The 16458-nt window shown below is 40.1% G+C and overlaps 1 pseudogene; it reads right to left on the reverse strand.

Moving 5' to 3' along the window:
* Positions 1–15523: 15523 nt before the first annotated feature.
* LOC101612605 lies at positions 15524–16105 on the reverse strand (annotated as a pseudogene).
* Positions 16106–16458: the final 353 nt, after the last annotated feature.

Raw genomic sequence — 16458 nt, forward strand, 5'->3', positions numbered from 1 at the left:
TCTTGTATAGTGTATTGAGAGTAGAAATAAACTGTCTACATACCAAACCTATTTCCCCAAATGCTGTATGAAATTAGGAAGCTAAAAATATATTCCATCTTTTTCAAGCATGTCAAGTGGTTAAAATATGTCAGGCTGTTACTTTGAAAGTGATTGTGATATCAAAAATGAAAGATTAGGATTTCAGGTAGGAAAGATGCAGAGATAGCCAGGGGAGATTTTTATCTATAAAAGATACTATCTTCATGTTAATAGTCTCAACAGAGCAAAGCCAGAGAAGAAAAATTCCACTTGATATGTGAAGATTCTGATCTGCACTGAAGGGCCTCACAGAGTGCCATTCATCAAATCAACATCTCTTTAACCCTGAAATTGTCCAACCCAACTGTCATTGATTAATTCAACCATTTCAAGTGCTAGACACAACTAAAAGAGCTTTCTAATAAGACACTGAGAAATGAAAAGGCCACAAAGAGCATCATGGTTTGTTTCTAGAAGAATGGAGTGAAGAAAACAGAAGTGCAAATTTAGGCACAGAACATACCCAAGTCCAAATCACCAAACTCTGTCAGCATCTCTTCTCCCAAAGAGGAAAAGCAAGGGGATCATGGTAAACAAGGAGAGGAAATGTTTGTGAGTCAAAATTCAGCGTGAGGTTTCAGAGAGATAATCTTCTTTGGGAAGATAATTATTCCTCTGAATATGAACTTCTAATCTACCCATTTGTATCTTTCTCAACTACATTCTATCTTATTCAAGACAAAAAAAACCCCTTTTTATTGGTGTTATTCTTTTATCTGTCTTTGTATTACTTATAATAAGCGATAGATAGAGATAAATGGAACTGTTAGAACTCTAAAGGAAGCACATTGGAGTCAGTGAGACATGTCCGCCAATAGCTAGGCTTGATTCAAGATGGACTACACAAGGGAAATGGATTAGCTCAATAGCAAAGCTTTAAGTTCTATAATAATTTCTGTCATTAATTTCCAATGCTAGGTGACTGGGACAATTCACACCACCCCCTATGCTTATCTCTTCAACAGCAAAAAAGAAATAATTTTCAAAATCCCAACCTTATAACAAGTAATAGGACTTAATAAGACAATGGCTCTTAAGGGATTTCAATAACCTGACAGAGAGAAGCAATAAAACATATCATATTATCATCAACATATGCATTTTAGAATAATTATTTTAATGGATTGATTTTCTCCCATAATAATGAGGACTACAATCTTGGCTAATTTAACTGGGGACTGTCTTTCATGCTTGAGTTACTACACATGAGATTCAAATGAAAAATGTTTCCCTCTCTCTCCCTCCCTTTCTTCCTTCATCCCTCCCTCCCATCTTCTCTCCCTTTTCTTTCCTTTATTTCTTCAGTGGTTGTGTTTGTTTGTGCTATCTCTTTCCTCCATGAGGGAAAGGGACCATTTTGCTCCTGACACTCACACCTACTGAAGCACATTTCCTCCTTTGTCTTGAGTGCTCAGGCTTCAGACCTATGGAGATATCCACTGTTTGCCAATAGTGCTTTCAGGAGTCTGTTAGGACCTTGTCTATGTGGCTGAGCATGAATTCAAACCAGAATCTGTGGTAGTTATTTTTACCCAGCTTGGCTTTAAGTAGGGAGAAAAGAACACAACAGCAGAAGACAGAGGACCTACCTACCTGTGCCACCGAAAGAGCCAAAACTTTGAAGTCATGAAAACAATAACATGTGCCTATGCATTATTTTCAGAAATGGGTTAAAAATTCCCCAGGCATCTAGGAAGCAACATGGCAGGAAAGCCAGCATGAACTGTAATGCAGTTAGCCCCTTACAAAGACGGGCATGATGCTGACAGTAAAGAAATATTAATTTAAGAAGGTGTGAGTTTCCTGGGGTCACCATGCCCTATGATTTTCAGTCAGCTCAGGGAGAGAGGGAACTCAAGGATTAGCAGCCACCAGCTCTGTAGTCTTGTCCTTGCTGCAGACTTTCTTTTGTGTCCCTGGCCTTTCTGTTTAACCAACATTAATCAAGCATTCCATATGTTTGATGTGTGAAATGAAGTACAAAGGAGGCAGAACAGTAGAAGCTAGCCCTGTCCTGAGCCCATCCCTGGAGGTGATCCTGATCACTTCCATTTTCTTTTTTTATTGTTTCATTGGTTTTCGTTTTTCGAGATAGGGTCTTGCTTTAGCCCAGGCTGACCTGGAATTCACTAGATAATCTCAGGGTGGCATCAAACCCAAACTCCTGCTCTGCCTCCCAAATGCTGGGATTAAAGGTGTGTACTACTACACTTGGTGATTATTTCCCTTTTTAAAGATAGATTATTTACTAATTCCATGAATGGTTATTGGATGTTTCTGTAGATCAAGGAAATATGTTGGGCAAGGTGTGGTGGTTCATGCCTTTAATCCAAGCACTTAGATGGCCAAGGTAGAAGGATCACCATGAGTTTGAAGCTACCCTGAGACTACATAGTGAATTCCAGGTCAGCCTGGGCTACAGTGAAACCCTACTTCGGAAGAACAAAACAAAGCAAAACAAAAACAAAGAAAAATATATTGGAAAACTTCAGGAAACAAAGAAATATACTGTCTATTCAAAACTAGACAAGTGAGTAAAGCTGTACTCAATCATTACTGGTGGAAAGCATAAAACTAACACAAGAGTTATCCAGACACCCAAGAGATGTTTGCTAGCTGAAATACTGATGGATGCCTCTTGAAAAAGTGTGGTTTTGTTCTCTGCTAAAATGCATCCATGAGTTTAATGGAAAGAGATGGGGATAAGTAGTGAGGATCCACACAGACAAAGATATATACAGGAAGTGCAAAACAGAAGGCAGAAAAAACAGATGGGCCACTTGGATATCATTGGAGGTTTATAAAGGGAGCAACAGAAAAGTCTAAACAGGAATGCTTTCATTCCAGACAAGACAGTTCAACTGAATTTTAATACAAATAAAAGGAGCACAGATAATAATTGGTCACCCTTAGGTCACATCTTATATGCTACCACCTTTGATCCCTGCCATTCTCCGTTATTCTCCTGTTTTATTTTTACAGACCCTAATAAATTAAAATGATTAGTTATACACTTTTAAACTTTAGTTATCTTCTTTTCATGCTGTAATTTAAGAGAATATTTATCATTTTTACCATCAGCTCATAGCATAGTACCAGCTAACACAATTCATAAAAAACAATGACACACAAATGATGCTCAAGGAACTTCTCCGTGACAACAAGGTAGATTTGATAAGGAGAAAGAGCCTGAGACCAGACAAGCTCAGATACTTTGCCATGCATAGTATCAGGTGATGAGAACCACAATTAGGAAGTACCATTTCAGAAAGATCAGATTGATGGATTTGAGAGAAACTGACAACAGACCAAAGAAGCAAATACACCAGAGAATAAAGATGTGCCAGATTCAAATTAGAAGGGCTTGGAAAAAAGAGACCCTACTAAGATGAAAAATGGGGAAAGCCAGGAAACGTGACAACTTGTATACAGGACCAACAATTGTGGTTATAGACACACCATTTAATAGTTTAAGTGAGCATGCAGCTGGAAACTCTTGGCTGGAGCTGGACAAGTGTTTAAGACTAGCAGTATATATCAGGGTCATCTGATGACTTTTTAGTCTAATGTATAATGGCTCACAGGTTGAGTGTGAAGAGAACAGAGCAGAGGATGATAGCAAGAACATGTAGAAAGTCCACGGTGAGACACTCAGATAATTAAATAAATATGGCTCTGAATTAATCATCTATAGCATATCACAGCTCCCAATGAGGACATCTTTTACTATCTCTTCCTCTAGCCCTGAGAGCCATTCTGCACTCACTCATATTTTAGCAAGTCCCAGGTGAAAATTCAAAGTTATGCACCATGATAGGTACAACAAAAGGTGTTTGGGGGAATTTAACCCCTTCCTAAATCACCACTGGCTTTCCCAAGCCACCCTTTGAGAGGCACACAATGTAAGTCAATCCTGGTATGCATGGAATCTATAAGCACAGCTTGTATACACTGGAGCAACTTTAGCTAGGCAGGCCCAGGGACCATGAGAAGAAGGCGCCAAACACCTCCTCTCTGGTAAGGACCTGTGACTGCAGCTGACAGAGGTAAGATGGCCTTATTGACGAATTTTTCCTCAGAGACCCCTCTCCCCTAAAATCAACTTGCCTAGGCATGCACATGTCTTTTCAACTGAACCCTTGTTAGTAATATAGTTTCCTTTGGCCCAGGGGTGAGGGCGCAGGCCACCTGCAGTCTATTCTTGCTAGCTTCTGATGTTTGTCAGAGATTTTATTTACTCATTTTGTTTCCTCAGTTTAGAGAGAACAATGAACTCTCATAGTGAAGATCACTTAAATTGGACACCTAAGAAAGGTAAAGGATTTTGATTGGTTAGGGATAAAGTGGAGAATGGACTTCTCCATGGTGTGGTCCTTCTAGAAAGCAATCATTGAAACTCTGAACACTCCTTCACTTTCATTCTCACATGATTTCTTTTTTTCATGCAGAGTGATAATAAACCTTTAGAAATCATTTTTAGTAATTAGGAAGTTAATAAATCAAACTGACAGTACAAACCAATATCTAAAGTCATAGCATTGACCTCATGTTTAAAACAAGGGGAGTTTTAGCAACATATCCTATACAATATTTTGAAGCTTAGTTTTAAAGTATAGATGTCCCCAGTATTTTGAGGCTACAGTCAGTTACCTCATAGTTGTCATGTATGATTCCTTGGATAGCAGCATGTCATCCCATAATCAGAGAGTTCAATAGCTAATCATAGGTTATAATTGAAGCAAATCAGGGTAAGGACTGTTTTACACAAAGAAAGATGCTTTTAAAATTTATAGAGGTGATGAAAATGATTTAGAGAAGTTTTTATCACCTCTTTTAAAAGGAACTTAGGAAATATCAACATTATTTCTAAGAACACTTCCAGTGGAAGTACAGAAGAAAGCAATTATTGGTTGTATAGTTCACAGATTCAGCATAGGAAATGCTATATGCAGAACTCCTTTACTAAAATAGAATATTTTATTCAATCCATGCAAGTATATTCAAAAAAAATCATTAAGCTACAAACACCCATACTAGGAATGCTGGTTATCAAGGCAAAAGCCTTGGGGTCAAGTACACCACCTATGGTTCTGACCGGACTATTGTCTTAGATAAGTCACTTTATCTTTCTGGAAAGTAAGGAGGTTCTTCCTGCAAAAATTTCTCAATCTTGACACAAGGCATATTTTGAGCTGGAAAATCCTTATTTTTGAGAAGCTAGTCTTTGCAGGAGAGAATATCTAGCATCTCTGGCCTCTAACCCCTCAATGCTAATCACAACATCTAACCAGTGTGGGTTTCTAAACTAGATATAACCCAGTTACAAATCCAAAATATCTCCAGGTCATTAGGTGTTGCCATAAGTTCCCTGGAAAGGAGTAGGCTAGGATTGGCCCTAGTGAAGAAGTGTAGAAGACTTCATAAAATGTGGATACCAGCTCACATTTTTTCTTCCTCTGGTATTACCAGATTGCACAGTGGAACATGTGGTTCCTCCACAAGGTTACACAAGATATGGTATGTACACATAATGGAATGTAATTGAGCTTTAAAAATAAGCAGATTTCTGACACAGGCTACAACATGGATGAACTTTGAAAACGTTATGATAAGAGAAATAATACAAAGGACACACAATGTATTATTCCATATGAAATAGCAAAAGCATGAATGTTCCTAGAGACAGGGAGTAGAACAGAGGTTACTAGGTGCTGGAAGATGGAATTTGGGAAACTGGTAGTCATTGTTTAATGGGTATACAGTGTTCAAGCTGGGGATAATGAAGACAGTTCACAGGGAGAGGATGGTGATCATGGCACGTTGTAAATGTACTTCTGCCATTGAATTGCACACCTTAGTAGCTTCAGTGGTGACTTCCATTTTTACAAGAAAAATAGTAAAAAAACAAAATGTGAAAGAAAAGTTAACTATAAAAGTCTTTGCTCTGAAATCATGAAGAACAACAACAGCTATCATATACATGCCTACAAAAGGCATACAGGCATAATAAACAGTTTTGGGGCCAACAAAGTCAGGGAGATAATTTCTGGAATAAATTAAGGCTAAGAAAAGATAAAGATTAGGAACTGAAAGATTTTTGTTTTAATAATCAAATTTCATTTTGATTGTGCTCTTACCAAATGACAGAACAGTGAGTAGGAGAACATGGGTCATCCTGGGAAGTTTTACAGAAGAACTAAGAGATCCTAAGAAAAGACTTGCCACTGGAGCCTTGAGCAATCTCAGGAAGTTCAAGTGAGTTACCAGAAATGTAGAACACAGGACCCAGTGCAAGGGCTAGTCTCCTCCAGATGGTGTCCAGAACATGGGTTCTACTCTTTCCCGGGGTCACACTGAAGACACCTAACAAGTTCCTACTGAATGACCTAATTCTGAAAATTCGCCTTTCTCACCCAAACCTTCTATTCACTAGTCGTCTCTACACACTGTCACCTATGATGGAGAGATTCATTTTCTTAATTGTTCCTAGAAGTATCACTACTTAATCTTATAGATAAATTAAAGTTTACTGAGAAAGAGGTAAAAGGGCAGGAGTTGGCAAAAAGCATTCAGCAAGGTGTGAGAGCATGTGGGCAATACAGTAATCTGTTCCTGTGGCTAGCTTTAGGGTAGCAATGAAACTGGAAAGCCAAATCAGAGCCAATTATGAGGGCACCATCTTTTGTAATTATCTAACCACTTCATTAGTCAAATCAGAATAGATCATCCAAAAGTAAGGTTCCTCCATATCAAATGATAATTATATGCTCACTATTCAGTATACTTTGAATGTGTCCAATCTTTATCCTAAACAAATTTACTAGACTGAAAAGTCCTCAAGTTCATAGTTTCTTCTGGGTGTTGATATACAGGGGAAAAAAATGTGAAGAAACAACCTATAGACTGGATGAAAATCTTCTCTAGCTATGTGTCTGACAGGTGATTAATAGCCAGAAAACTTAAGGGCCTCAAAGAAGTAAACAATAAAAAGCCAAACAAGTCAAGTTAATCAAAACAGGCCATGGAACTGAACAGAGTTCTCAAAAAAAAAAAAAAAAAAAAAAAAAAAAAAAAGAGATACAAAAGGCCCAAAATAACAAAAACCTTATTCAATATCTTTATCAACCAGAGAAATGCAAATTAGAAGCACTTTGAGATTCTAGCTCACTCCTGTAAAAATTACTACTTTAAAAAAATCAAATGACAGCAAATGTATGGGTATGGGAAAGAGGAAACTTATTAAAACTATTGATGGCAGTGTAAATTGGTACAATCACTATAGAATTGGTGTGGAGGTTTCTTAAAACATTAGAAATAGATCTATCATATGACTTAGCTATACCCCTCCTGGTCATATACTCTAAGGATTGTACACACAATTTCAGATATACTTGCTTACCCATGTTTATTACTTCTTTATTAATACTATTTAGGAAGTAGAGTCAATCATTGATGTACAATAACTGATGAATGGGCAATGAAGGTGTGGTACATATACACAATAGAATTTTATTCAGTTGCAAACAAAAATGAAATTTTGAACTTTGCAAGAAAAAAAGAGGCAGGCCTAGAAAATATTGTACTAAATGAGGCAACCAGATACAGAAACACAAAATCTGCATGCTCTCTCATATGTTGATCCCAGCATTGAATTTTTAGGTTAATATTTAAGATGAAATAAGAGTCAGTACTAGAGGTCAAGAAGCTGAAATGGTGCCATGAAAAATGGGGGATGGGGTAGAGCTTTGTCAGGTGGGTTAGAAGATGTATATAGAGAGAGACAGAATACTGGGGTGGAAAAATCTAAGGAAAGTTAGTGCAGGTGTGGAAAAGAAAAGGAGGTCAGGAGACACTTAACAAAAACCAAATATGATATGAATAAACTGTATTGAAACCTGTTTTTTGTTAGATAGCTAAATATAAATTTTAAGGCATAATTCTCATAGGAAAATCCCAGTTCCAGGGTTGGGAAATTTCCCAAAAAGTTGGTCATGGTGGCCCATAAGTCCCACCCCACCCACACCACAACAATATAGGCCATTGTATGTGCTCTTTGTTTTCCACTAGAACTAGAATGTAAGAGCCCATTCTGAAGACAGTACACAGGTTGTTTGCTAGACACTGAGAAATCAAGCTGATGCTGAGCTGGAAGTTTTTCTCACTAGGTGCCATAGTGCTGGAAAGAGTTATGTGTGTTGCTGGGGAGGAAAGTCATCAAAAATGTTAATCAACAGAGGATCCTCTGAACTATATAACTGATCAGCCAGGTAAAATGAGCCCACTGGTGCAATAGTTGTGTGACTGTTTGCTGAATGGATTTGAGACCTGTTACATGGGAGGGAATTCTAGCCTGATAATGAAAACATAGGATTGTGGCTTAGATGGTCATAGGTGCTAGAGGAGAAGCTACTGCTGCTGTTTTTCTTAGAAGGATGTGGTGGACCCATGAAATAGCTTTCTAAGTACTCGTGTTTATGCTCTCACTTTGATTAGAGAAACCTCTTGCAGTGACAACTGGAGAGACTCAAACTCATCTAAATGATGAGAATAAGTGATAATTAAAGGCTCAGCATTAAATGAGACCTTTCTGTCCCACCTTCCAAGGCCCAGGGAACATTGCTACAGAGGTGAAAGATAAAATGCAAGAGCCAGAGAGTGGAGAGGAGGGCTTTGGAACATTGTACTCCAGACATGTTGTGATTGTTACACTCCTGAGGTCACAGTGGCTGTTGTTACCTGTACAATAATGGGCCCATCGACACACCAACATAGATGATGAAGGAAGGGAAAAATAAAATAAGGACAGCAAAATGTAGAGACTGGTTGAAAGGAGGAAGAGGTTCAGTGGAAAGAATATGGGACTAGGAGGGTGGGAAGGGACTATTATCAAAACATACTTTGCACATATATAAAAATTGTCAACAAGATGTTTTTAAAAAGACATCTGCCTGGTCACTTGCTAGAGTTTTCTTAGAAAAGAATAAATTTGAACTTTTTAGAAACATCATGGAGTTCTTCAAGAGATCATCATCATCACACCAGAGCATCACCTGAGGAGGAGCTCAGCTTATGCTCACTAAGCCAGTTCACCAAGAGACCTCCACTGGGAACAATAAGCAACTAGTAAAACACCAGCAATTTTTACATACTCTTAATTGTAAAAATATTTTTAAACTCAAAGAGACAATCTTATGTTGGGATATATCACTCTTGGATATTTTCCAAAGTTAGTCTTTATAAAGGCAAATATAGCAACACAAAAAGATTCTGTCAAGCAGTTACTAGAGATAACAAAGCAATGTTAGGTTTCCTAATCTGGGCCTAAGAAATCTAAATATTACAGATTTTAATCAGTTAAAACATAGTTTTAGGACTGGAGTGATGGCTTAGTGGTTAAACGCTTGCCTGTTAAGCCTAAGGACCCCGGTTCGAGGCTCGGTTCCCCAGGTCCCACGTTAGCCAGATGCACAAGGGGGCGCACATGTCTGGAGTTCGTTTGTGGTGGCTGGAGGCCCTGGCATGCCCATTCTCTCTCTCCCCTCTATCTGTCTTTCTCTCTATGTCTGTCACTCTCAAATAAATAAATAAAAAATGAACAAAACAACAACAACAACAAAAAAAAAAAAAACATAGTTTTACAAGTGCTTTGGGTCAAATCCAGGGCCTTGTCAATGCTAGCAAGATGTTCTACCACTGAGTTATTTTGCTAAGCCAAAAAATGTATATTATCATGTTAAAAAATATAATATCATATCCTCTGTAGTTATGTAAATATTAAAGTAGATTTGTTGTTAGTATGAAGATGCTATGATGAGACCCATTAATTTGTATGCTAGCCAAAACAATCAGTAAAATTGAAAACCAAAGCAATTTAAATTCAAAAACATGTGAGGTAGTTATTACTAATATTCTTGATGTGACCCTGCTTGCCTGGCTGTGATGATTCTAGTTTAGAATCACAATGAAAACAAATCTCTTAGTGTGTCTACTAGGATTTTTCTAAATTATATTAATTGAGGTGGGAAGAACCACCATAACTGGGGCTGAGGATCCTGGACTATATGAAAAGAGGGAAGCTAGCTGAGCACAGCATTCTGCACTCTGCCCTCCTACCTCCCTGCTGGTGTGAAGACATGATGATGGCTCTCCTCTGCTTCCTCCCTGCTGGTGTGATGGCATGACCCTGGCTCTCCTCTGCTTCCACCCTTCTGGTGTGAAGACATGATGCTGACTCTGCTCTGCTTCTTTCCTGCTGGTGTATTGGCATGATGCTGTCTCTCCTTTGCTTCCTCCCTTCTGGTGTGAAGACATGACCCCAGCTCTGCTCTGCTTCCTCCCTCCTGGTGTAGTGGCATATCGCTATCTCTCCTCTGCTTCCTGCATGTTGGTGTGATGACATAATGCTGGCTTCCAGCTCCTCTCAAACATTTCCTCCTGCATTGGACTTCTCCTCTAACCTGTAAACTGAAAATAAACTCTTCCCTTCCTTAAGCTGCTTGTAGTTGGACATTTTGTTCTAGAAACAAGTTGGTAAATGATATATTTGCAGACAACTCCAACAGTGAATTCAGTAATTATTGAAAATCCAATAAGCAGGAAATTACTGAGACACAAGTATCAAAAATTAACAGAAAAGGGCTGGAGGTGGCTTAGCAGTTAAGACATTTGCCTGCAAAACAGAAAGACCCAGGTTCAATACCCAGGACCCACATTAGCCAGATGCACAAAGAGGCACATGCGTCTGGAGTTCATTTGCAGTGGATGGAGTCCTTGGCTGCCCATTCTCTCTCTCTCTCTTTCTCTCCTCCCCTCCCTCTTTCTCTCTCAAATAAATAAATAAAAATAAAATATTTTTAAAAAATTAACAGAAAAATATAAATATGAATCTCCTTGCAAAGCTTATATATATAATTTAACAGTGAGAGAGGGAGAGAAAGAGAAAGGAGAGAGAAAATGGGCACACCAGGGCCTGCAGCCACTGCAAACGAACTCCAGATGCATGCGCCCCCTTGTGCATCTGGCTAACATGGGTCCTGGGGAATTGAACCTGGGTTCTCTGGCTTTGCAGGCAAATGCCTTAACTGCTAAGCCATACCTCCAGCCCAAAGCTTTTGTTATGATCAGTAACTTTTTTGAGGATGGGCTCTGTGGTGGTTTGATTCAAGTGTCCCCCATAAGCGTAAGTGTTCTGAGTGGTAGGTCCCCAGCTCATGGAAAGTTGGTGATTAAAGCCTCCTTGAGGAAGTGTATTGCTGAGGGCAGAACTATTGGTGTTATAACCAGCTTCTTCTTGCCAGCACTTGGCACTCTGCTGTTGCTTTTGTCCATTTGATGTTAGTCAGTAGGCGATGTCCAACCTCTGTTCACGCCATTGTTTTTCCCTGCCATCACTGAGCTTTCTGTTGAATCTGTAAGCCAAAATAAACATTTTTTTTTTTTCCCAAAAGCTGCTCTTGGTCGGGTGTTTTGTTGCCAGTAATGTGAACCTGACTGCAATAGGCTCTATGTTTAGATCTTTAAATCTTCTTAAATATCAGGCATAAACCATACCCATGATATTTCCAGTTTCTGAGCCTTTAATGTGAACAAGAATTCAAAGATTTCTGACGTAGCATGTTATGTAGAATCTACCTATGTTTTTATTGCATTAACTGACATGCCTATATTTAATTGGACAGCTTCTGCTGCCTCCAAAGCCTCTCATTCAGCCCGGTTCTCCTTTATTGGAACAACATATATTTTTTTGAAGTGATACAGGAAAGAAAAATATTTAAATAGTAATATTCAATATTTCCAAAATACCTAACTGATATACTATAAGCTCCATCTGCTACAAGCAAGTTGGTCTGAATTAACACAGTTAACTCTGTAAGAGATTTTCTGGTGTATGACTTGTCTGCAAAACAAATCTCAAGCAATTCAAGCCAATATGGGTGCACTGTGCAAGGAAATCTAACATAAAAGGATTACAATTGAATACTAGCTAATCCCATTTTACAGAGGGAAAGCCGAGTCACTTCCAGGCACATCCTGCTTTTCACATAGCATGTGGCTTAGTCACTCAAAGACTTTGCTTAGCAGGTCATTGCATATGAAATGAAACCTGCTAGGCTACATTTTTCACACAGCAGTGAAAAAATAAAGATATAAACAAGCAAAAAGACAAAAAACAAAAAACAAACAAACAAACAAAAAAAAAAACACAAGAACTATTAGGCAGGGACTGAGATCCAGGCCCTTCTCTTCTGATGTGTGACACGTAGACTGCCATCCACCTCAGTCCTCATTGGCAGCTCTGCCCTCAAGTCATGTAGTGTGTACACACGCCATGTAGCGTGACTACAAGAATCCAAGGGAAAGAAATGGTTTCCCAGCACCTATTGATAGTCACTCCTCCAAGCTGAGGTGATAATGGCCATGACTGAGAAACACCAGTCTCATCAGGAGACCACAGGCTTTTCTTGTAGCCACTCGTTCATCTCATTGCCCCTGGAAGAAAACAGGAAAGGAGCTAGGAGAGCAGGATGCAAATAAAAGATTTGCTTGGCTAAACATGAAAGTTCCTAGTCACTGGCACCTGTGGTAGGACTAAAGTCTGAAATTCTTGACTCTGCAATATGTATGGGTGTATCATGCTGGTAACCTGAGGAGGCAGGAATCCCCAGGGGCAGTCAGCCATAGGCATCACTTCCCTGGAGTGGTGAATGATAGAAGCTTTGACACGTCGAAAAGAATCATCTCTGGAGGATGAGAGGCAATCCTGAGAATCAGAGCATCCTAACATCAGAGGCCTTTCATCCTGGAAACAGGCCTCAGGACATCCACATTCAATCTGTGGGTGACTTTCCCTGAACTAAGACATACAGTGAGAATGAGAGCAAGAGCTGAAACTGATTGAAATATCCACTGGGAAATACACAGAGAAGTGCCAAGTACCATGATACTGTCCTGGAGTTTCTAAAGTAGTTGTCAGGATCCTATAATCTCCTCTTTCTGCCCACCAAGGACCCAATTATCTATTCTTTTCTCTGGATCTGAGCTGTTACTGTCCTGTGATCCCATTCTACATCAGTAGGAAGTAGCAAGGAGCTCTTTTGGCAGCAAGAATACTTGTTCTTAGACTAAAAAGTCTCATGGAATGACAGTCAGACCTGCTGTCCAGACTTCCAGAAAACCATGGACTGTTTATATGGACACTTGGTCTTCCAAATGCATCTTCTGCATGACTACCCTCTGGCTTAAGAGCTTGATATTATATGCCCAATGCCATACATGTGGCTCATAGCTCATCTCTTCCCCTGAAATTGCAGCTCCTGACCTGCCTGCCTACCCTTTCCCTGATGACTTGTCAAGTACTTCATTCTTAACTACTCTTTAATTAGGTCACCAAGTCACTCTCCAAACCGTATCCCGACTGGCTTTGTTACTTGGCTCCATTGCCACTGAGCAGGAAGTACTACTCATTGTCGCATGGACATTGCAGCCTATATTGAAATAAATCTCTGGCTGTTGAAAACTGCACAGATTAGGTAACTTTTCTGATCTTAATTTCTTCAATCTTTAAAATGGGGCAATTGCTATGATCTATCAGTGATATGGCAGAGGCTAGAAGGTTAGTGTCAGTAACGTGGTTCACAGTGACAGCAAGCACTACCTGCATAGCACTACTGATAGGAGGATTGGGGGTTTCTCTTGAGCCTTTCTTAGCTACTGCTTGGGCTGTAATGCACTGAAAGATCATGGTCACACAGAGTTTACATTGAGTTGGTGAGATCTGCATTCTTTCTATATGAATTCAAATAATTGAAATCCACAGATCAATGGGCAAATTTAGAGGTTTTATTAGATTATAAATAGAACTTAAGAGAAGGAAAGAAGACAGAGCTCATGCTAAAAGGAGCCATGGATGGAGATTCCTGAGGTTGGGGAAGCCCACCTAGAGAGCCAGGCTGGAACCTTTTCTAGGTTCTACATGAGACTGATAAACATTCCATGGCACCAAATTTTTTGGGAGGGGCAATCTTTTCCTAACTGGCCCTCTGGTCACTTTGGAACTTCCAGCTGTGAGTGAATTCTTCTCTTAGCTGGGCCTGGGCCCAGCCCAGCCAGGAGAGCCCCCCTAGCCCTTACTCTCTGCATGGGTTCTTTATCCCCTCCAGATAAACACATGACAGGGGCTCCTTGAACTTTCTTTTCTCTTTCTTTTTTATAATTTTTTTTTCTTTATTTATTTGAGAGTGACAGAGAGAGAGAGAGAGGGAGAGAGAGAGAGAATGTATGGGCATGCCAGGGCTTCCAGCCACTGCAAACGAACTTCAGACACATGCGCCCCCTTGTGCATCTGATTAACATGGGTCCTAGGGAATCGAGCCTCGAACCGGGGTCCTTAGGCTTCATAGGCAAGTGCTGAACTGCTAAACCATCTCTCCAGCCCCTCTTTTCTCTTTTTTTCTATGCTTATTTTCCAGGCCCTCCACATGAGATCTGTAGCCACGGGGGTGCATTTCTTGTGTCTGTATTTCCCTCAATAAATATAATTTAATAATTATCCTTCTCAGTTTTCTTTTATACTCAATTATTTGACAAAAATTAGAAATGAACCTAGGGTTTGGGGTGCAAGAACTTTTCTGGACTTTTAGCATCCTGTTACAGTTGGCCCCCAAGGAAGAAACAATCCTGAGAAGGAAAATTGTATATATTATGGGAGAAAAGGGGAAGTATATTTTCCAGCTGTGAGCACTTCTTAGGGTATGTCTACTACTTCTCTCCACTTTCAGAAAACTGGCTTGCTTTCTCTTCTGGCTGGAAGCTAAGATAACCCTAACTCAGTCTGACCTGGAATTCACTATGTAGTCTCAGGATGGCCTCGAACTCATGGAGATCCTCCTACCTCTGCCTCCCAAATTCTGGGATTAAAGGCATGCACCATCACACATGCCTTAGCCTTCATTACTTTTTTTTTTTTTTGATGATAAATACATATATTTTCAGAATTTAAGTATTGGCATGATAATAAATTATGGAGTATTTGGAAAGAAACCCTGATTAATAGTCTAACTGATTGAATTCTGTATTAATAGAAATTTACTGTAAAGACTGTTTTGGTACAAAAGATAATCTGAGATTTTAGACTAGAAATGTGAACAATTAAAAACGAGGTTCCGGAAATCAGCTGGCATTTAGACAGTAAGATAGAAAAGTTAACAATTCTAAGATGCCATTCTGCACCCATGGTTGATCTCAGTCTAATCATTAGAGAAGTGAAAACATTACATAAGGCTTTCAGACTACAACAGAAGAGGAAATGTCTGGATAAAATTTAAACTAATCATTAATTTAAAAGTCACTGAGCATATGGAATGTAATTCTTCAAGGTGGATTATAACTGATATGAAACCTCTCCACTGCAGGTGATTGGGGTGGGAGGGAGGAGGGACAAAACTTAGGGAGGAGTCCTGGACGTCTCACTATCCACTGCCTCGGCCTCCTTGCTGTGAAGGAAGATGAACACCCACTTCAGTGTGCCGTCACCACTCTGCTGGGAATAGCACAGGAAGGTGGCCCAGAGGAAGCCACAGAGTCCAGTGTAGGCTGTCCTCCAGTGAACAGGAGCAAGACTGAAGTTGGTCAGCTGTGCAAAAGGCCAATACATCAGACCAGTCTTATATGTATTCCAGAATTTCTGCTTCAGGTCCAAAAATATGTCATCCTTTCCCTGGAGAATTCTCATACCGACGTAGAAGGCCTAGAGGTCGATGGGCCCGCCGACAGTCTGTCCGCACAGCACCTTGGCCAGGACGGTGCGCCGGTGCGCGCTCCAGCAGGTGCAGCCACGCGTAGTTGAAGTTGCCGTGGAAGGTCATGGCCAGGGTGGCCACGCACCGCGTCTGGCGCCACTCAGCCGGGCGCCCTGCAGATGCTGCTGCAGCGTGTCCCAGGCCGAGAAGAGCCCCGCGTACAGCAGCATGTTGGTGGGCCACGGGTAGCGTCGGGCCGCTCGCTGCAGCGCCCGCCACCAGCCCATGCCGGCGCCTGGGATCGCCACCGCTGATCGCGCCCACCAGGGCCTCCTTGTCCTCCAGCCTTCATTACTTTCAATAAAAGCATTTCCAGGTGTGTTAGAGGTACTGATAAAGATTATCCCTCAAACAGATGTCACGTTTTGCCTGTATCCATAGATAGCTGAAAAGTGTATTTCATGGAGTTTATCAATAGGAGATATCTCCGATCAATGGGTAATATAAAATCTATAGGTATATATACTGGTATTATAAAACAAGTCTGGTTGTCAGATACAGATTTTTGGTTACATTGGTACTAAGGAAGTTGTAAGTGTTTCTGCTAAGGCTCTTTCTCTGCAAATATCCAACAGTGGAT

This window comes from Jaculus jaculus, chromosome 2 (assembly GCF_020740685.1).
Source record: "Jaculus jaculus isolate mJacJac1 chromosome 2, mJacJac1.mat.Y.cur, whole genome shotgun sequence".
NCBI lineage: Eukaryota > Metazoa > Chordata > Mammalia > Rodentia > Dipodidae > Jaculus > Jaculus jaculus.